Source organism: Dendrobates tinctorius, unplaced genomic scaffold (assembly GCF_039654945.1).
Source record: "Dendrobates tinctorius isolate UK_male_01 unplaced genomic scaffold, ASM3965494v1 ptg000006l, whole genome shotgun sequence".
NCBI lineage: Eukaryota > Metazoa > Chordata > Amphibia > Anura > Dendrobatidae > Dendrobates > Dendrobates tinctorius.
In genome coordinates this window covers 17,749,001-17,772,004 of record NW_027361674.1, presented here as the reverse complement: position 1 = coordinate 17,772,004, position 23,004 = coordinate 17,749,001, and the positions used below count along the sequence as shown (strand labels likewise).

Genomic DNA, 23,004 nt, shown 5'->3' with positions numbered 1-23,004 from the left:
TCGTGGGTGAGTATTTTTGTGGTTTGTTATGTTAATATTTATTCCGTAGACGACAATGGCTTCGGGGAACAATGTGACAAGTATTGGTAAGTATGTTACTCTATGTTATATGTACTGTATGTCTATGTATGTATTGTATGAATGTATTGTATGTATGTAGTATATATGTGGTATGTATGTAGCATGTAGTATGTATGTAGTATGTATGTAGCATGCATGTAGCATGTAGTATGTATGTAGCATGCATGTAGTATATATGTAGTATGTATGTAGCATGTATGTAGCATGTATGTAGCATGTATGTAGCATGTATGTAGTATGTATGTGGTATGTATGTAGCATGTAGTATGTATGTAGCATGCATGTAGTATATATGTAGTATGTATGTAGCATGCAGTATATATGTAGTATGTATGTAGTATATATGTGGTATGTATGTAGCATGTAGTATGTATGTAGCATGCATGTAGTATATATGTAGTATGTATGTGGTATGTATGTAGCATGTAGTATGTATGTAGCATGCATGTAGTATATATGTAGTATGTATGTAGTATGTATGTAGTATGTATGTAGCATGCAGTATGTATGTAGTATGTATGTAGTATGTATGTAGTATGTATGTAGTATGTATGTAGTATGTATGTAGTATGTATGTAGTATGTATGTAGTATGTATGTAGTATGTATGTAGTATGTATGTAGTATGTATGTAGTATGTATGTAGCATGTAGTATGTATGTAGCATGCATGTAGTATGTATGTAGTATTTTTTTTTTTTTTTTAACATTTAACACATTAGCCGGATGATGGGACTACTACTGTCCCATCATTGGCTAATGTGTCAATCACTGTCATGGTAGCAGGCATCGCCCGATGGGACTTGTAGTCCCATCGGACGATGCTTGCACAGACCCCCGGACATCAGCACAGCCCCCCGGCAGGCCGGCACAGCCCCCCGGCAGGCCGGTACAGACCCCCACAGGGTGCACAGACCACCGGCAGGCCGGCACAGCCCCCCGGCAGGCCGGTACAGACCCCGGGCAGTCCACACAGCCCCCCGGCAGGCCGGCACAGCCCCCCGGCAGGCCGGCAGAGACCCCCGGAAGGCCCGAAATGACGGCGCATCATGATGCGCACACACCGCGCATCATGATGACGTCAGGCCGTCAATCAACTGAACTTCCGATTCCGATGCCGAATTCCGATATTGAAAAAATATCGGAAGTCGGTATCGGAATTCCGATACAGCAAGTATCGGCCGATACCCGATACTTGCGGTATCGGAATGCTCAACACTACCAAAGAGCTGTCAAAGGACACCAGAAACAAAATTGTAGCCCTGCACCAGGCTGGGAAGACTGAATCTGCAATAGCCAACCAGCTTGGAGTGAAGAAATCAACTGTGGGAGCAATAATTAGAAAATGGAAGACATACAAGACCACTGATAATCTCCCTCGATCTGGTGCTCCACGCAAAATCCCACCCCGTGGGGTCAGAATGATCACAAGAACGGTGAGCAAAAATCCCAGAACCACGCGGGGGGACCTAGTGAATGAACTGCAGAGAGCTGGGACCAATGTAACAAGGCCTACCATAAGTGGACTCAGATCCTGCAGTGCCAGACGTGTCCCACTGCTTAAGCCTGTACATGTCCGGGCCCGTCTGAAGTTTGCTAGAGAGCATTTGGATGATCCAGAGGAGTTTTGGGAGAATGTCCTATGGTCTGATGAAACCAAACTGGAACTGTTTGGTAGAAACACAACTTGTCGTGTTTGGAGGAAAAAGAATACTGAGTTGCATCCATCAAACACCATCCCTACTGTAAAGCATGGTGGTGGAAACATCATGCTTTGGGGCTGTTTCTCTGCAAAGGGGCCAGGACGACTGATCTGGGTACATGAAAGAATGAATGGGGCCATGTATCGTGAGATTTAGAGTGCAAACCTCCTTCCATCAGCAAGGGCATTGAAGATGAAACGTGGCTGGGTCTTTCAACATGACAATGATCCAAAGCACACCGCCAGGGCAACGAAGGAGTGGCTTCGCAAGAAGCATTTCAAGGTCCTGGAGTGGCCTAGCCAGTCTCCAGATCTCAACCCTATAGAAAACCTTTGGAGGGAGTTGAAAGTCCGTGTTGCCAAGCGAAAAGCCAAAAACATCACTGCTCTAGAGGAGATCTGCATGGAGGAATGGGCCAACATACCAACAACAGTGTGTGGCAACCTTGTGAAGACTTACAGAAAACGTTTGACCTCTGTCATTGCCAACAAAGGATATATCACAAAGTATTGAGATGAAATTTTGTTTCTGACCAAATACTTATTTTCCACCATAATATGCAAATAAAATGAAAAAAAAACAGACAATGTGATTTTCTGGATTTTTTTTTTCTCAGTTTTCTCCCATAGTTGAGGTCTACCTATGATGTAAATTACAGACGCCTCTCATCTTTTTAAGTGGTGGAACTTGCACTATTGCTGACTGACTAAATACTTTTTTGCCCCACTGTATGTAAATAGTTAACAGCAAATAAGAAATTGTCTTTGAGCAGCCTTTTATCCCATGCATTGATTTCTTCATTTTATAATCATGTTTTATCCACACCCTCTGTATATCTCAGCTTCTTGCAAAGTACACTGTATTAAGAAATATGTTTATCCACACATAGTAACAACTGAATTCAGGTTTTTAATTCCTTCCCATTGCCCTCAGTGTAAAACTTTTGGTTCCCTGCTCCCAGTGTATAACATCTGGCCCCTCAACGCTGGTGTATAACATGCAGCCCCTTTCCCTCTAGTGTATAACATCAGGCCCTGCACCCTCTCTCGGGGTATAACATCCAGCCCCTCACCACTGGTGTATAACATCCGGCCCCATTACCCCTAGTGTATAACATCCTGCCTCATTGCCCTTAGCATGTAACATCCTGCCTCAGTGCCCCTAGTGTATAACATCTGGCCCCATTGCTCCCCCAGTGTATAATATCCTGCCCCTCACCCCAATTGTATAACATCCGGCCCCCTGTTTTGTTGTCTGCCTTTACTAACATTTGACAGAATGGCTTGTGGTAAAGAGCTCAATGATACCAGTGTAAGGCGATGAGCTGAGACAGAGTCAGCAGTTTTGGGACTATCGGGACTGTTGCCGGGGGAGGTTTCTTCTGGGAGGGAGGGACCTTCACGCTGGACTGTGGAATTCCTGAGAAATCCACATAAAGGACTGTTTCCATGTTCCAGCGCACTCAAGCCAAGCAGGATCGGATCCATCAGCACCGTCGGGAGACAGTGCCTCTCGTTCCTTCAAAACAGATGTAGGATAGGGGAAAGTTTAACCGACAGGGATGGGGGTGATCCGCTTCTTGCCGCAGACAGACGCGAGACTGAGACTGAGTTTGTATTCAACAGGTCTGTTTTTATTGGCCGTCCTTCTGACCACTGTAATTCATCACAGCAGTTTCACACTTCTCTGTGTACAGGCCCGGGTGCCTTCACTTCCTTTGTTACTATAATCGTGGCGTCCTCTGTGGCTCTTTTCACTGTGGCTGCCCTAGGCCCATCCACCACAGCGCTTCACCAGTCTGAGTACACCGTCCGTTCAATACCTCCAGGCCGTCTTTGTCTGCGGCTACCATCCTCTGGGCCACCCCCCGTGACCGCCTCAACTGTCAGTCCTCTCTGGAGCCTTTCTACTGTCTCTATCTCCTCAGCAGAACTTCCTCTCTAGTGTGCTCCCCTCGCTGACTGAACCTTCCAGAACCCTCAGCCTTTTATACTCCCAGTCCTGGTAACTCCGCCCACTATCACCTGACAGTTTCTCTGACCAATGGCAGTTATTCAGTCCCACTCTTACACTCTCCACTGCCCTTTAATGGTCAAACTATCATGCTGCACCCTTTTCTCTTTATCTCAGCGGTTTCACACCTACACTGTGCTACACCTCTGCCTCTCACTACAGGCAAGTCTGTCCGTCAGTCCAACTTCCCTACACAGAGACAGAGACTTTGTCTACGATTTGCAATGCCATCGGGAGATTTTCCAGCCTTTCCCCTGCAAGAACTGCAAGCGATAAGTTACCTTGTTTCTTATTCTTGAACATTGTTTTTGTGTGCAATTCCCGTCGCTGTCATACCAGTTTTGCCTCCCTGCGTGGCGTATTACTTGTTGTCTGTTCAGTAAATCCTATTAACCCCTTCTCTCCATCCGGCTCTTCACTGCATCCAATGAACCTCTCTCCATTACACCAGTGCGGTGCTGTGGTAAAAAGTCTGTTTGTGACATCTATTTTCCTAAATTTTCCACCATCTTCTGTGAATGATATTATTGAGAAGTGGAAGGAACCGCAGCAATTCAGCTCATCAACTGCTGTCTCCATACTCCATAACTGCAGAGTCCAGATGTCCTCTGGCATTAACATTAGTGCAAAAACTGTGCCCCCTACCAAGAGTTTGGATGATGGAACCCCTGCATGCAGCCTTACATTACCAGCACAGTGACGAGCATTTGAAGGAGTGTTGTAAATCTGCCACCACTGGACTATGGAGCCTTGTCAAAAAATGAAAGGACATTACTGATGAGTACACCTCTGCTGACGGGTGCAGGAGACAACTATGATTTCCATGTGATTTGATTTGTAAATTAAACGAGACTGGCGAATCCTGCAATTATTTCCACGCAAGACCTGAGGTCGGCATGGGAAATGACTAATGGGCATGAAAACACGGTCTTTTATATGCAGCCTGGGGCCTCATTCACATGTTCTTCTTTCAGGGGCAGAACCCGTACCCATAATTTATGGGGCTGTTTACATTTCCGTGTCTTTCAGGGACAGACCTCATACCCATAATCTTTGGGTCTGTTCACACGTCCATGTCTTTAGGAATAGATGCTGTACCCATAATCTATGGGGATGTCTACATGTTTGTGTGTTTTTGCTGACCAAGTGTCGGCCAAAATAAAAAAAAGCACAATTTTTTTTTTAATCCAATCTCAAAAATGAAATCACCAATTCGTCGGAACACGTGTAGATTTATTTGTCCGTGTTATTATCTGACGGCTTTTATTTGCCGAATGACAGCGCACGCTATTATAAGTCTGGCTTTGCCTCTTTCTGACAGGATTCGGTGTTTATTTCAGCACAAGATTTCTAGTCTATCATCAGGAAAGATGTATATCTTTGTACCGTGTTAGCCAGTAGATAGAAAAATATTGCTTGACGGGAAACTACAACTCCCAGCAGTTTGTCCCTTTCTGTCAGACATGACAGGAGATTTCTCTTCAGAAGCACCTCAACTCCATGACACATGTCACATTATTATAGCGACGCAATGACGTCATCGGCCTCAGGCCCGCGCTCAGTGCTACGTCCGGGCACCTCGATCAGGAATGGGCGGGAAAAAAAAAAAAAATCCGATGACGTAGCTGGGAGCGCTCGCGGCCGCAGATGCTCGCCCTTGTCGTGCGCGCTCAGGGCTGTGTGACAGAGGGAGAGCGAGAGGGGGGTGTTACGAGCTCAGTCCCAGGCTGACTCTCCCCGGCCGCCCGGCATTCTCCCCCCCAAGTGACATCTCATTCATAAACCCTTCTCCCTCTCCTTCATTCGAGGCCGCCGCTGCCTGTGCTCTGCTCCTTTCGTGTCCCCCGTGGGGGTTGGGGGGAAGGGGAATGACGAGACCGTCTGTTCGAGGCCGAAAGACGCTGCTGCTCATCACCACCACCGCCTGAGAGGCGGCCGCCTCTGCTCTCCGGCACCGCCGCTGCGGCTTTTTCTTCTCCTCCGGCAGGTGAGTCTTATTTCCGACTGCGCAACAACAAGCGGGGGAGGGAGGGAAGGCGACAGGGAGGCTGCACGGAGAGGCGCAGGCCGCGGCCTCCGCTGTGGGCGCTGAGCTGGGCCCGAGCCTCTCAGCAGTGGGCGGATAGCGAGCGAGTGCAAATCCCACTGCGCCACCGGCGAGGGCGGCACTGTTATCCGGCCGGTACCGGCCCAGAAGCTGGGACATGTCAGGCGGCTTATCCCCCCTCCGCCGCCGCCTGCCTTCATCTCTGCGCCCCCTCCTGTCACATTCCCTCTGTACTACGGAATCGCCTAACTAGCAATTCCTGACATGAGCGTCTCCGTTGTGACACCTCACAGCAGGTACCCACCTGTAGTGACCTGTGTGCAGAGTACAGGCCTGCAGGAGGGACAGGGTACATACAGGCTGCCACCATGTCTGCATCTATGGGCACAACCAGCAACCGCACATGTGCCAGCATTGCTATATATAATCAGATCCCAGGAGCAACATCTCAACTCTGTCCAGAAAAGCGCAATGCTGCGAATAACTGTGGCCATCAGATGGGGGTCGTGAGAGCATAATTATCCTGCCCGACAGTGTCACGCGTGTGACATCACACCGAGCCACCTAATAAAGTGAGCCACTGTAGCCTGTCAGTAAAAGATTCTCTGGGCTCCTGTCCAGTGGTCACTGGCTACCAAAGTGGCTGATGGACCAGGTCGTGTGACCAACTCTAATTTATAAAGTCAAATATGAACTCTAATTTATAAAGTCAAATATATACCTGGAAAAAGTAAAAAAAAAAAAAAAAAAAATATATATATATCAGCATACCCATACATGTAGTCAGGGGTTTCTTTTTATTTTAGCCCCTTAACGTCCATTGACAGACATAGTCCATCATGGCAGGTTGTCAGGAGGCGCATGAAGCTCTGCCCCTGCGATGCCACCTCCGGTCAGCTCTGCCTATGGGCGCATGACGCTTCATGCGACCTGCGTACCCTATCATTAGCATTGGGTTCGCAGGCCGTGCCCAGGTATGCTTTTGCCGGCGCATGCGTCCTTTTGGAGGTGCGCCGACTTGCGCCAAACGCAACGTCTAAAGATAGGGTAAGCATGCAGCGTCATGCGCCCATAGGCGGAGCTGACTGGAGGAGGTGCGGCAGGGGGCGGAGCTTCACGCTGAGCGGACGCTGCACCTCCTAACGCAAGTGTGAAAGTAGCCTAAGAGGCACGGGAAGATGTGCGGGGACCCATGCCGGCAGTCCCAGCACCCAGATCGCTGTGATTGGGCAGTCAATCTGACTGACCGATCAGTGTGGCCGCGCAAGAGATGGCTGAAATATATCAGGGAGGAGAGCTCCCTCTGCCTTCAGATCGGCGTCATTGTGGCCCCCGATCGTTGCCATGTTGACCCGGTGTCGTCAAGCTACGGAAAGCCTCTGAGACCTTGCTCACAGCATGGTGTCTGAAGCTTTCCATATAGGTATAATGTACTGCAATGCTAGTGCATTGCAATGTATTATACCTGCAATCAAAGTAAAAAAAAGACCCTCAAAGTCCCATCAAGGGACTTGGTAAAAAAAAAGAAAACATTTTTTTTTTTTAAATGTAAAAAAATATTAAATAAAAAAATCCACTAATACAAATTTTTATGTAAAAAAACAACAAAGACGTTTGGTATCGCCGCGTCTGTAAAAATCCGATCTATAAAAGTGTCACACTAGTTAATCCCTTCACTGAATGCTGTAAAAAAAACACAAAGAAGTAGCAAATTATGCTTTATCATATCTCTTCGAAAAAGTGGAATAAAACACAATCAAAAAGACGAATGTAAATAAAAATAGTATCACTCAAAACGTCATCTTGTCCCACAAAAAACAAGCTCCATCGTGGAATAATAAGTTATATCTCTCAGAACAGAGCAATGCTAAAATAATTTTTGTTTCTATAAAAGTTTTTATTGTGTAAGAACGCCAAAACTTAAAAAAGATATAAATGTGGCATCGCTGTAATCGTACTGACCTGAAGAATAAAGCTGCCTTACCAATTTTACCACACGCAGAACTGAGGAAGAAAAAAAACAATTCCTGAATTGCTGGTTTTTGAATTCTACTTCCACAAAAATCAGAATAGAATGCGATCAAAAAAATGTCATGTGCCCAAAAATGACACCAATAAAAAGCCAGCTTGTCCCGCAAAAAAACAAGACCTCCCATGACTCTGTGGGCCGAAATATGGCGATGCAAAAACTTCATACAAAAAAAAGCGTCTTTTTGTGTGTGACAGAAGGAAACATAAAAAAAAAAAAAAAGATATAATTCTGGTATCTTTGTAATCGCACCAACCCAAAGAATAAAGTCGCCTAATCACCTTTACCGAACGAGGAACGGCGTAAAAAATAAAACCAATTCTTCACCTTTTGTGGATTTGTTCATTTGGACTCCCAAAGATCGTAGTAAGGCAATCACAGTGGTTTACCCCCACATATCGAGTATCGGCGTACTCAGGACAAATTGCAAAACAACTTTTGGGGTCCAATTTCTACAGTTACCCTTGGGAAAATAAAAAATTGGGGGCAAAAAGATCATTTTTGTGGAAATTTTTTTTTATTTTTACAGCTCTGCGTTTTATAAACTTCTGTGAAGCACTTGGGGGTTCAAAGTGCTCACCACACATCTAGATAAGTTCCTTAGGAGGTCTAGTTTCCAGAATGGTATCATTTTTGGGGGGGTTTCCACTATTTAGGCACATCAAGGGCTCTCCAAACAAGATACAGCGTCCGATCTCAATTCCAGCCAATTTTGCGTTGAAAAAGTAAAACTGCGCTCCTTCCAAGCTCTGCTGTGCGCACAAACAGTGGTTTACCCCCACATATGGGGTAGCATCATACTCAGGACAAATTGCACAACAACTTTTGGGGTCCAATTTTTCCTGTTGCCCTTTGTAAAGTAAAAAAAATTGGATCTGAAGTAAATTTCTTTGTGATTAAAAGTTAAATGTTCATTTTTTTTCCCCTGTGAAGCGCCTGAAGGGTTAATAAACTTATTGAATGTGTTTTTGAGCACCTTCAGGTGTGCAGTTTTTAGAATGGTGTCACTTTTGAGTATTTTCTATCATATAGACCCCTCAAAGTGACTTCAAATGTGATGTGGTCCCTAAAAAAGAAAAAAAAAAAAGTGTTGTAAAAATGAGAAATCACTGTTTAACCCTAATAACTTCCTAGCAAAAAAAATTTTGTTTCCAAAATTGTGCTGATCTAAAGTAGACATGTAGGAAATGTTTTTTATTAAGTATTTCCGGTTTGGAACGGAGCTCAGTGACCTCTATTGCGCTGCATTCCCCAGCATCTCATTCATTCACCAGTGGTTTTCAGCCGGGACGGTTGCATCTTCGCACCGTCCAGGTTGAAAACTATTTAGCTTCCAGACATGGATTAGGGCGTGGGACAGGTATGGTATATTGTTGCTTTTTGATTTTATTTTTATTACAAGAGATCGAGGGCTTCGTTTGGATTAGGCATGGTTGTAAGTATGGTGTATCTGAGTTTAATAACGTAATCTGTGTCACTTTTTTTTTCTAAATAAAGGACTTAAAGGGAATCTGTCACCCTTTTTTTGGCCTATTAGCTGCCGGCATAGGCATCGGGGGCTTATCTACAGCAGCATTCTGTAATGCTGTAGATAAGCCCCCAATGTAACCTGAAAGAGAAGAAAAACACGTTATATTATACTCACCGAGGTGGGAGGTCCGGTCCGATTGGTGTTGTGGTCCGGTCCGGCGCCTCCCTTCTTCATGCGATGATGCACTCTTCTCCCATCCTGAAATGGCTCTGGTGCAGGCGCATTGCTTTGCCCTGTTGAGGGCAGAGCAGAATTCTGCAGTGCGCAGGCGCCAGACCTCTCCCGACGCCTGTGCACTGCAGGACTCTGCTCTGCCCTTAATAGGGCAGAGCAATGCGCCTGCGCCGGAGCCATTTCAGGACAAGAGAAGAGGACGTCATCGCATGAAGAAGGGAGGCGCCGGACCGGACCGCCCACCTCGGTGAGTGTAATATAATGTGTTTTTCTTCTCTTTCAGGTTACATTGGGGTCTTATCTACAGCATTACAGAATGCTGTAGATAAGCCCCCGATGCCTATTCCGGCAGCTAATAGGCCAAAAAAAGGGTGACAAAGTGTGAAACAACTGAAAATACTGTATATCTTCTAGGTTCTTCAAAGTAGCCACCTTTTGCTTGATTACTGCTTTGCACACTCTTGGCATTCTCTTGATGAGCTTCAAGAGGTAGTCACCGGGAATGGTTTTCAATTCACAGGTGTGCCCTGTCAGGTTTAATAAGTGGGATTTCTTGCCTTATAAATGAGGTTGGGACCATCAGTTGTGTTGTGCAGAAGTCTGGTGGATACACAGCTGATAGTCCTACTGAATAGACTGTTAGAATTTGTATTATGGCAAGAAAAAAGCAGCTAAGTAAAGAAAAACAAGTGGCCATCATTACTTTAAGAAATGAAAGTCAGTCTGAAAAATTGGGAAAACTTTGAAAGTGTCCCCAAGTGCAGTGGCAAAAACCATCAAGCGCTACGAAGAAACTGGCTCACATGAGGACCGCCCCAGGAAAGGACCGAGTCACCTCTGCTGCTGAGGATAAGTTCATCCGAGTCACCAGCCTCAGAAATCACAGGTTAACACCAGCTCAGATTAGAGACCAGGTCAGTGCACAGAGTTCTAGCAGCAGACACATCTCTACAACAACTGTTAAAAGGAGACTTTGTCCAGCAGGCCTTCATGGTATAATAGCTGCTAGGAAACCACTGCTAAGGACAGGCAACAAGCAGAAGAGACTTGTTTGGGCTAAAGAACACAAGGAATGGACATTAGACCAGTGGAAATCTGTGCTTTGGTCTGATGAGTCCAAATTTGAGATCTTTGGTTCCAACCACTGTGTCTTTGTGTGATGCAGAAAAGGTGAACGGATGGACTCTACATGCCTGGTTCCCACCGTGAAGCATGGAGGAGGAGGTGTGATGGTGTGGGGGTGCTTTGCTGGTGACACTGTTGGGGATTTATTCAAAATTGAAGGCATACTGAACCAGCATGGCTACCAAAGCATCTTGCAGCGGCATGCTATTCCATCCGGTTTGCGTTTAGTTGGACCATTTATTTTTCAACAGGACAATGACCCCAAACACCTCCAGGCTGTGTAAGGGCTATTTGACCAAGAAGGAGAGTGATGGGGTGCTACGCCAGATGACCTGGCCTCCACAGTCACCAGACCTAAACCCAATCGAGATGGTTTGGGGTGAGCTGGACCGCAGAGTGAAGGCAAAAGGGCCAACAAGTGCGAAGCATCTCTGGGAACTCCTTCAAGACTGTTGGAAGACCATTTCCGGTGATTACCTCTTGAAGCTCATCAAGAGAATTCCAAGAGTGTGCAAAGCAGTAATCAAAGCAAAAGGTGGCTTCTTTGAAGAACCTAGGATATAAGACATATTTTCAGTTGTTTCACACTTTTTTGTTAATTATATAATTCCACATGTGCTCATTCATAGTTTTGATGCCTTCAGAATGAATCTACAGTTTTCATAGTCATGAAATAAAAGAAGTTGTATTCCAATAAATATATATTCTGTTCTATCTAAATATCTTGATTATTGGATCATAAAAATGATTAAATGTCTGATGTTCACATTGTACTACAAAAAATTTTTCACTTAAATGTAAGCAATATGTGTGGGAGGTGGAGTCGGTGTAAGGGAAATTGAGGAGTCTGAGTAGCAGGTTTGGCTTACCGACTCCACAGCCCTGCTCTCCATTACTAGTCCGCGCTTAATGGCACCTTATAATCGAAAAGTGTCATTAACTCCTTATTACCTCTCTTGCCACCGCTACAGGGCAGTGGGAAGAACCAGGCAAAGCTCCAGATTAGGCGCATCTAATAGATGCGCCTTTTCTGGGAAGCTGGGGGCTGCTGTTTTTAGACTGGGGCGGGGCCAAAATCAATGGCCCCTTACCAGCCTGAGAATATCGGCCCTCAGCTGTCGGCTTTAGTCAGGTTGGTTGTCAAAAATAGGGGGGACCCCATGCCGTTTTTTTAAATTTATTTTAAATGTAAAAAACTGCGTGGGGACACCTCTATTCACAACAAACCTGGCTGAAGCTGACAGCTGAGGGATGCAGCCTCCAGCTGTAAGTTTCATCTGGTTGATTATGAGGGGAACCCCATGTCAGGTTTTCATTCATTCTGCTCTCCTGCCAGCAGAGTAGGAGAGCAGAATGTCAGCTGCAGTCAGCACCAGCCGCCGGGAACAGCGCTTACAGTAGCCGCTTCTTCCCAGTGGCGGTCCGTGAGTACGAAGGACTGTGAATAGTTTCCGTATGCAGCACATGTTGCGGGCCGTGTGTCCGTGTTAAAACGGACATGTCTCTGTGTTTAGCACACGGACACACTGCCCGTGAAGACCCGCTGACATCTGCATAGACCCATTCATTTGAATGGGTCTACGTGTCAGTGTCTCCTGTACGTGAGAAAACTGTCACTACACGAACCGGAGACACTGACGTGTGAAACCGGCCTCACAGGTCGGGTTGTTGCGGACGTGACGATACCACACGTGTACTTTTATTGTTTTAGATTTTTTTTTTTTTCATTCAAATATTTAGTGATGGAATATATTGATTTTTTTTTTTTTAAGTGTTTTTACAATTATTACATTTTTTACTTTTTCCTAACTTTTACACTTTGTCCCACTGTGGGACCATCATTTTTTTTTTTTTTTTTTTTTTTTGCATACTGAACGCTTCTATACCATAGTGCATCGCTGACAGCTTCTAAGGCCAAGGTCACACTTGCGAGAAACTCGCACAAGTCTAGCGTCTCATAACCCGGCACTTGGGACCGGGGTGTGCGGTTGCATAGAAATATGTGCAGCTGAGCTCTTTGGTCTGAGTGTCGGTGGCAGTACCAGGTATTCAGACGTGAGACTCGTTTGAGTTTCTCGCAAGTGTGACCCCGGCCTTACACAGTGAGACTTGCTAATCATGCACTGCGCATGATCAACAAATTTCCCAAGTTTCCTAGCTCTGTTGTCATGACATCCACTCACCATGGCAGCGATTGGGACCCCGCGTCATGCCGCAGGGTGTCTGATCCAAAGGCAGAGGGGCTGTCAGCCCTGCGCCGCCTCCCAGAATGCTGTGATCTTGTTTTATCGCAGTATTTCGGGGGTTAAAGTGTCGGGAGTGGTCTGTGACCACTCCTGGCACCTAGGAGGAGAATCAGGTGACACCCGGACGCGATCGCCCGTGCACCCCCCGTGAGCGCAGCCGATTGCGATGACGTACTAGTCCGTTCCTGGTCAAATTGTGCCGGGTCACATGGACTGAATAGTACGTCAGATGTCAAAAAGGGGTTAATGCTGCATTTATTTGGCAGCTGGTTACCTGTAGGATTGCCAACTACATGCTACTGACAGTTTCCTGAAGATTCCAAAAATGTAGTATTGGGCTATGTTCATATACATTTTTAAAGCAGTTTCATAGAAAGAAAAGTGACTTCAGATTTTTTTATCAGTTGGAATAACTATTAATTTATATCATTGTTGATCTGCTATTAAATCAAATGTTAAGTTTGAGTTTTTTTACTTCAGGTTTTGAAAAATTCCTAGTGGAAAAACAGAAGTGGATATGACTCTTAGGGGTGTGTTCACATTGAGGCCCTGATTCATCAAAGCTTTTACACCAGAAAACTGGTGTAAGGCTAGTCATTGGCGTTTTTCCACAGCTCCGACAAATTTGGTGGAGCTGGGGCCTGGCTTGTGACGAGACCATGCCTCTCCGCACATGGTTTGATTTATTAATCAGGCGCCTCACATGCCATTCTGCCCTCTCAAGACTGGCATGAAAAATGGACTTCGCCAACGGTCTGTGTATTTGCCCCACTGAACAGCTAATTAAGGAAGGTGTTCTCAGAGAACACAGGAGCGCTGCCAAACGACCACTTCTGTTTATAGGAGAGTAGACTGAGATGGCTGTTGACTAATCAGCCGAGGCCTCTTTTGGACAATAGTTATCTGACTTTGGCTATGACACAACCAAAGATCGCTGTATTCCGCTGATACATTTCAGCATGATGCATGTGAATGGGAGTCTCATTGCGAACCACAAGGTACCGTGACAAGTTAATCACAAAAAAAAATCCATCTGGCGCTGACTCTTGGTGATTTGCTTCTCAAGACAACCCTGCATGTCACAATGTTGCAATGTGACTCCATTAACTTGCATTATGCTGTGACGTAATATTGGTATACAGCAATCTTTTGACCGTATGCCCCATCTCCACTTCCACATTGGTCAGTCATGTCCACAGATGTGTAATGAATAGGTGAACAAAACTTTCCTCCTGTGAACATGAACCAGCAGATATCTGGAGATATCTGTTAGGAGCCCCATTGCCTGCCAGTGCGAAAGGAAATGTTGCCAGGTCACCCCCTTTAAAAGTTATCGCCTATTAGGGAAACTAGGAGTCAGTCTCTTGGGACCTTCGCCATTAGCCTGAAAACGGGACTCTGAAATTGAATGAATTAAAAATAACACACCGGCGCTAAACTTGCACACCGCTGAGTTGAAAGCTGCTGGTAGAAACTGGCAGTGTGCTCTCTGCCAAAAAAAAAACAAAACCCAAAACAAATGAATACCAAACTACTGCGCTGACAACAATGTGTAACCTGCTGTGATTAATGACAAAAGCACAATATGTCAAAAAGGATACAAAACGGGGTACACACTAGTGTGCATGCTGTGCCCTGTTTACCGAGATGTTTCATATTAAGGATAATATCACTTGTCACTCTATGGGGGTCATTTACATGTTCTTGTGACAAGATCTATGTTGGACGCACGAAGAGGAAGCTTAAGGAAAGGATAAAAGAACATTTAGATAATATCTCCAAGGAGTTTTTGGGACATCCCCTTTCACGCCACTATGCTGAAAGACACGGCAAGTCGTGTGGGGGGGGGACTTCATTTAGTCCAAAAAAAACCCAGGCGTGGTGACTACATAAAAAGTATGTCCAGAAGTGAGTCCGAAGTGAGTACAAATGGATCTTCATGCTGGACAGTTTGGTGCCGATGGGACTGAATCATGAGATAGAATTTTATGCCCTGTAAAGTATTTTTACTCCCCCTAAATTAACCTGTCTTTTTTTTTTTTAAATCTTTTTAAATTAATTTAATTTTTTTTATATATATGAAGTAACAGAAATTGTGTCTATTAATATTAGGGTTCTTAAAAATTCCTATATAAAAGTGTATTATAAGTAAGTAATTTATATTCATATTTATTCATAATTTAAGGGGCTTTTCTACTGTTTTTCGTTTTATTATTGTTCATATTTTTAATCTAATACAGTATTGTATTTTATAGAAATTAATTTATCTAGTACACAAAGGGCTTACAAGATCGTGGTTATGTGCACCTTGTCTGCTGAATTAACTTGGAGAGGCGGGGAGTTAAAAGGTGCCAGCGGCAGTGCAGTGTCCATACCTTGAGGAATGGGGACGTTTCCCCCGAAACTCGTCGGGATTTGCCCCTGCACATGTCCGTCATTTGCAGACTGGTGACGTCACCACTTCACCTCACGCCCCCCGCTCGCCAACACCACTACACGGCGGCGCCATCGGCCGAGGCTGCCCGCTGCTGACTGTGGTGCGCTACTCTGGGGTTGTTTCTACTACTTGCAAACGGGAGGACGCTCCCTGCAGTTAACTTAGCCTGCACATTACACCCATTGGCCTCCACGGAGGAACGGAGCATAAACGGGTCACAGCACGCACACTAGTGAGTACCCCGTTTTTGTATCCTTTTTGGCATATTGTGCTTTTGCCATCAATCATAGCAGGTTACACATTGTTGTCAGCATTGTGGTTTGGTATTCATTTGTTTTGTGGGACTCTGAAATTGCCTGTTGGAATGTAGCAGTGGCTGCACATGCTTGACATCTCCATTCTCTGTGCGAGTGCTGGAAATGGCAGTTTATAGCGCGCAACCTTTTCCGGTCGTTCAACTGAGTATTTGAGAGACTCGTTCAATTGATGGCTGTAGGTCCCACTTGTTGGACCCTTCTGCAATTTATTATTTACTCATTGGGCTTGTGCAGACAACCTTATTTTTCAGTCCAAGTGCGATCCGACAAAACATCGTTTCACACCCGACCAGTTTTATGCTATGAGCCCGTGCACACGTCCTTTTTCTTTTTTTTCCCTCTGACCGAGCCAGTCTGAAGGGGAAAAAAATCACAGCATTCCCGAGTTTAATCCCATATTTGAATTGCATTCAGCCATGCAAGTCAATGAGTCTGTAGAAACTGTCGGACTGAAATCTGATGTTTGATTTCCACTAAATGGAGATTATTTATTTAATAATAATAATAATAATAATAATAATAATAATAATCTTTATTTTTATATAGCGCTAACATATTCCGCAGCGCTTTACAATTTGCACACATTTTCATCACTGTCCCCGATGGGGCGCACAATCTAAATTCCCTATCAGTATGTCTTTGGAGTGTGGGAGGAAACCGGAGTGCCCGGAGGAAACCCACGCAAACACGGGGAGAACATACAAACTCCTTGCAGATGTTGTCCTTGGTGGGATTCGAACCCAGGATTCGAACCACTGAGCCACCGTGCTGCCCTATTATTTATTTTTTTTTCCTCTATCTTACAATCTGAGAGACTCTGATCACTGTTATTTGCATAATCAGACCAATTCTCTTGTATGAAAGGAAATACGCTTATGTGACCCTAGCCTAAGGACACATTGCACAATTGTGCCTTCTCTATTAGTCGTCTATACCTCCTTATGTTGATGGGCAGAGCTTTGGAATGTTACATGAATCAAAACCTAGACCCTGTGCGTGTGCACACTACAAAGGGCCAAGCGCTGTGTTGTTCTTTAAGTGCCTTCCTTATCACCCTCTTTTATCTGAAGAGGCTGCTCACGGCACACAGGATCATGTTGTGGCAGGGTGGTCAATGCTGAATAAAGAGGGAGATGAGAGCGCATGCACACTACACTGTAGGAGCCCAGCAAGTGCTGGAGCACAGTGTAATCACGCGCTCATCCCTCTCCTGTCGGCATTGGCCAGTCTGCTTCTGTATGATCCTCTGTGCAATGAGCGGCCACTACAGAGGAGAGGGATATGGGAACACACCTGCATACTCCTATGTGACCACTCTTTGCCTGCAGTTTCAAAAACATTAAATACAGGCAGCGCTCCAGTGTGAGTCAGTCCTCATAAGGAGAGGTGTATGTGTGTGTATATATGTGTATATATATATATATATATATCTCACACAGACATACAGTTGTGACCAAGAGTATTGACACCCTGCAATTTTGTCAGATAATCCTCAGTTTCTTCCTGAAAATGATTGCAAACACAAATTCTTTGGTATTATTGTCTTCATTTAATTTGTCTTAAATGAAAAAACACAAAAAGAATTGTCCTAAAGCCAATTTGGTTATAATTCCACACCAAACATAAAAAAGAGGGTGGACAAAAGTATTGGCACTGTTCGAAAAATCATGTGATGCATTGCTTCTCTTATTTGTGTAATTAACAGCACCTGTAACTTACCTGTGGCACCTAACAGGTGTTGGCAATAACCAGGGCTGTGGAGTCGGAGTCGGAGTTAGTTTTGGTTGGAGTCGGTAGAAATGTACCGACTCCAGCTTTAAAAAAAAAATGTATTAATATTTCATAATTGAACTTTCATATGAATTTTATAAATGTTACTCAAATATATATGTTCTATCAAACTATGAGCAACAGTGATGAGCAGTTCTGCTGGAGATAGAGACATTTCTTACTTCTTGTGTGTCACTGTTCTCCACTGCCCTTATCTAATCTTATACTTGGTTAACCTCATGCTGCCCCAACCCCCCTACTTACAATGTATGAAACTGAAAGTGAAAATGTGTTACAAATTCTTAGTAGTAAAGCTCCTCCTCTAGACTAGATCATACTAGGTGTGCGTCTTCCAAGCATATCACAGCTGCCTGCTACTCAGAAGAGGAAGACTGTAAGAAGTATTATCCTTTCAACAAACTTTGCATCAGTTAACTGTGAGTACATGAGGAATAATAACAGTATTACTGACCACTATATCAGTTGTACGACCTGGCAATAATTTTGTACAATTGTTTTTAGGAAAAAAAAATGTCATTTGGATTGTGAATGCAGATTTAAAAACCTGAGAATGTCAAAGAAGCATCACATTAAATCAGCTGTATTTGAACATTTCACCATCACTCAAGATAGAAAACATTATGTCTGTCAGTGTATGACAAATGATCCAGACGAAAACAAATGCTGTGAAGCCAAGATGAGTGCATATTCAGGCAAAGATAAAAATGCTCCTACCAGAGCTTCTAATCTAAAGAGACATTTACAGCGCTTTCACCCAGAAGTACTGAAAGCAGTGGATGAGAGAGACTGCATCCAAACCAATGAACCAGTGCCCAGCTCTTCCAGCCAAACAGTAAGGATGAAAGGGTTGCAGAACAGTCAGGAGGAACAAGAAGAATTTGGTCGTCCTGCCACATCTTCACCCTCGTCATCAACTGATGAAGAATTTAATTTCGAAAAATATTTGGATCACAAGGACCGTGCAAAGCGTTCCCGCATAGAAGAAGAGTCATCTCCATCAAGGAACACAGCCAGTACATTTCAGCAGAATTTTTCATGCGCACTAAAAGAAATTGAGAAATTTGACCGTTCATCAAAAATAACAGTGCAACAAGCGATTCCTCTGTATCCTGACATTGTCAGAGATGTTGCCCGAGTGGTTACTGCTTTGCCTCCAACACAAGTTAGTGTAGAGAGATTGTTCTCTGCTCTCAAAATAATTAGATCAGATTTGAGGGCATCCATGAAGGAGGATCTGACAGAGGCAATACTTTTTCTGAGGACAAATTTATAGATTTCTTCTTAACTGCATAAAAGTGTTTATTGCATATTTACTTACAGTTTATAAAAGTTTATAAAAGTTATTTGCTATATTCTAATTGTATTCTAATAAATGTAGTTTTTGCTCTAAGTGGTCTGATTACTTATATGATGGTGAGAAACTGAATAAGCACGATGTTTAATATTTTACAACAGTAAATTTGTTGTTATGAATTGGCCATTTATGAAGGAGTCTGAGTCGGAGCCTGATAAAATCCAGGAGTCGGAGTCGCAGTCGCAACTGTGGCTTACCGACTCCACAGCCCTGGCAATAACTAAATCACACTTGCAGCCAGTTGACATGGATTAAAATTGACTCAACCTCTGTCCTGTGTCCTTGTGTGTACCACATTGAGCATGGAGAAAAGAAAGAAAACCAAAGAACTGTCTGAGGACTTTTAGAAACCAAATTGTGAGGAAGCATGAGCAATCTCAAGGCTACAAGTCCATCTCCAAAGACCTGAATGTTCCTGTGTCTACCGTGCGCAGTGTCATCAAGAAGTTTAAAGCCCATGGCACTGTGGCTAACCTCCCTAGATGTGGACGGAAAAGAAAAATTGACAAGAGATTTCAACGCAAGATTGTGCGGATGTTTGATAAAGAACCTCGACTAACATCCAAACAAGTTCAAGCTGCCCTGCAGTCCGAGGGTACAACAGTGTCAACCCGTACTATCCGTCGGCGTCTGAATGAAAAGGGACTGTATGGTAGGAGACCCAGGAAGACCCCACTCCAGCCAGGCTGGAGTTTGCCAAAACTTACCTGAAAAAGCCTAAAACGATTTGGAAGAATGTTCTCTGGTCAGATGAGACAAAAGTAGAGCTTTTTGGGCGAAGGCATCAGCATAGAGTTTACAGGAGAAAAAAAGAGGCATTCAAAGAAAAGAACACTGTCCCTACAGTCAAACATGGTGGAGGTTCCCTGATGTTTTGTGGTTGCTTTGCTGCCTCTGGCACTGGACTGCTTGACCGTATGCATGGCATTATGAAGTCTGAAGACTACCAACAAATTTTGCAGCATAATGCAGGTCCCAGTGTGAGAAAGCTGGGTCTCCCTCAGGGGTCATGGGTCTTCCAGCAGGACAATGACCCAAAACACACTTCAAAAAGCACTAGAAAATGGTTTGAGAGAAAGCACTGGAGACTTCTAAGGTGGCCAGCAATGAGTCCAGACCTGAATCTCATAGAACACCTGTGGAGAGATCTAAAAATGGCAGTTTGGAGAAGGCACCCTTCAAATATCAGGGACCTGGAGCAGTTTGCCAAAGAAGAATGGTCAAAAATTCCAGCAGAGCATTGTAAGAAACTCATTGATGGTTACCGGAAGCGGTTGGTCACAGTTATTTTGGCTAAAGGTTGTGTAACCAAGTATTAGGCTAAGGGTGCCAATACTTTTTGACCAATTTTTTGGAGTTTTGTGTGAAATGATCAATGTTTTGCTTCATTCTCTTTTGTGTTTTTTTCATGTAAGACAAATTAAATGAAGATAATACCAAAGAATTTGATTGCAATCATTTTCGGGAAGAAACTAGGTATTATCTGACAAAATTGCAGGGGTGTCAATACTTTTGGCCACAACTGTGTGTGTGTGTGTATATATATATATATATATATATATGTGTGTGTGTGTGTATATATATATATATATATATATATATATATATATATATATATATGTATGTGTGTGTATATATATATATATATATATATATATATATTGCATAATATAGGCAAAAAAGAACACAGCAGCACATGTGCATGAATCTAGGCCATGTGAAAACACAGAAAAATATTAAAACCATTCAATTTAGATTAAACTTCTCGAAATTTTCCAAAAATGTTTTACTTACAGTAATGAAAAATAAACGTTCAATTCATGTATACCCTTCAACCACGGCAAGGTGACCTCCCTCTGGGTCCCTGCTCTACACTATAAGCTACTTCTCGGCCACCAGCCTACAATTTTGGACAAACATGTCACTACTTGGCTAAGTCAACAATTTATTGACAGGTAGAGCTGATTGCAGCACACATAAATTGGCCAATTTGTGCACTAAGAACCTTCATTTTTCATTTGTTACTGTAAGTAAAATAAACATCTTGGGGAAAATTTTGAGAAGTTCAATCTAAATTGAATCTTTTAAATCTAAATTGAATCTTTAATTTTTCTTTGTATTTTCACATGGCCGAGATTCATGCACATGTGCTGCTATTTTTTAGTGTGTGTATATACTGTATGTGTGTGTATGTGTCTAATATATAAAGCTCAAAGTGTGTGTGTGTACCAGCTACAGCCACAAAATTTGGCACAGTCACACGTCTGGACCCCGAGAGCGTCCTGAGCTATGTTGTGAGGCGAAATTTTAACCCCGCGTGTTCCAATTCACCAAACAATTTTGCCCCTATCTACATACTGGGGGAAAAGTGTGTGTCAAGCCCCGCCCCTGATTATGATGTCATAATGCCCCTATTTGCATACTGGGGAAACAGTGTGTGCTTATCAAGCCCCGCCCCTCATTATAATGTCACAATGGTTGCCATGGTGACGCTGATGTCGTCATAGGTTGCAAGCCCTGCCGCCGCTCATTATGATGTCATAATGGTTGACTATGGGATGGAGGATGTGTGATGGGTATATGGGCACTGGACTATGGGATGGAGGATATGTTTGACAGGTATATGGGCACGGGACTATGGGATGGAGGATATGTTTGACAGGTATATGGGCACGGGACTATGGGATGGCGGATATGTATATGGGCACGGGACTATGGGATGGAGGATATGTATGATGGGTATATGGGCACGGGACTATGGGATGGAGGATATGTATGATGGGTATATGGGCATGGGACTATGGGATGGAGAATATGTATGATGGGTATATGGGCATGGGCCTATGGGATGGTGGATATGTATGATGGGTATATGGGCACGGGACTATGGGATGGAGGATAATTATAATTTGTTATAACTAACCACAGTTAGTTACTATGCCCGGGCAGCGCCAGGCTCTCCAGCTAGTACTTAATATGTTACCTAACTTAAAGTGCTATCTAAAGTAATTATTACTAATAAGTTTACTACCAGTTCAAGTATCACCATTTTTCACTTCAACAACTTTTAACATTTCACATTTTCACTGTCTCTGCTAGACTGAGTGACAACCGCTGATGCCTGGTTCGTCACCTGCATAACATTCTTTATTTAAATTTCACATTTCTTTATTAAAGCATCAAATATTCACTATTTACTCTTAATCAGATACCTAGATATTACTATCAACCAATTTCTATATAAAATCTGTTCTTTTGCGATCAACATTTTTATAAGGCACATTATATAATACTTCACATCAAAACAACAATAATTCTTGAAAGTGCTGGACACCACTCCCTGCCGGGATTTCTTGCAGTGTCCTTGGTTTGGAGCAATGCTCTAGGTTGAGGTAGTTCTTATCTATAGAAGACCTATGTAAAACCAAGAGAGGGCACCTTAAGAAGTGCAACTATTTACAACACAGTTTGTGGATCACTCATTGTCCATGATCTCTGCAGTTCAATAGAAATGCTGCCAACACATCTGGGCAAAACTGGAATCAGAAAGAAAAATGTAATAAACATTGAGGCACAACGGTGCCAATACCCTCCTGGGTAACAGTTAGTTGTGGAATGTTCTTTATTGTTGGTCTCCTCCTGGGTTGGTGGAAGCTGATTTCTGTGGCTGCTTCCTGGGGAGAAATTTAGATTCTCCTCTTCCTGTTGATGGTTGTTGCACAAAGGATGAGGTGGTCACTGGTTGGACTGCTGCCTGTTGTACAGCAGGGGTGGTGACGTGTACCAGTGGGTGTTGAACTGGAGTAGAGGTGGCTTGCTTAGCCTTGGCGGGTACGATTACCACAGTAGGAGGTATCCCTGCTGGGGGGACATAGGCATTATCCCTCTTGTAGGCCGCTATGAAGTTCTCCGGTATGCGGCGCACATTCAGGGCATACCAGCCACGGAGCCCCTCATGCCGGGTAAAGGTGACATACTCTCCCGGGTGTAAGTCACGAGCAGGGTGTCCCCTCCGGAGGTGGGACTCTACATCCCTCTGGCTGAAGAAGAGGTCAGAGATCCTCTGGGGGTCTGAGATGAAGCCAAACCCCCGTTCATGGTTGACATTAAGGACCTGACCCCATCCCACTGAGTCCCGGTGACCATAGTGACCGGCAC

General features: G+C 44.0%; 1 protein-coding gene across 2 annotated transcripts in view; it reads left to right on the top strand.

The window, feature by feature from the left end:
- PPM1A (protein phosphatase, Mg2+/Mn2+ dependent 1A) overlaps positions 1–23,004 on the top strand; it is a 159,108-nt gene that overhangs the window by 70,920 nt on the left and 65,184 nt on the right. Inside the window, exon 1 of one of the 2 annotated variants that reach the window (XM_073571202.1) lies at positions 5,406–5,782. The exons of the other annotated variant lie outside the window; for it this stretch is intronic. The gene's annotated coding sequence lies outside the window, so the exon portion shown is untranslated. Of the gene's footprint in view, positions 1–5,405; positions 5,783–23,004 lie in introns of those variants that run through there. 2 annotated transcript variants of the gene reach the window in all.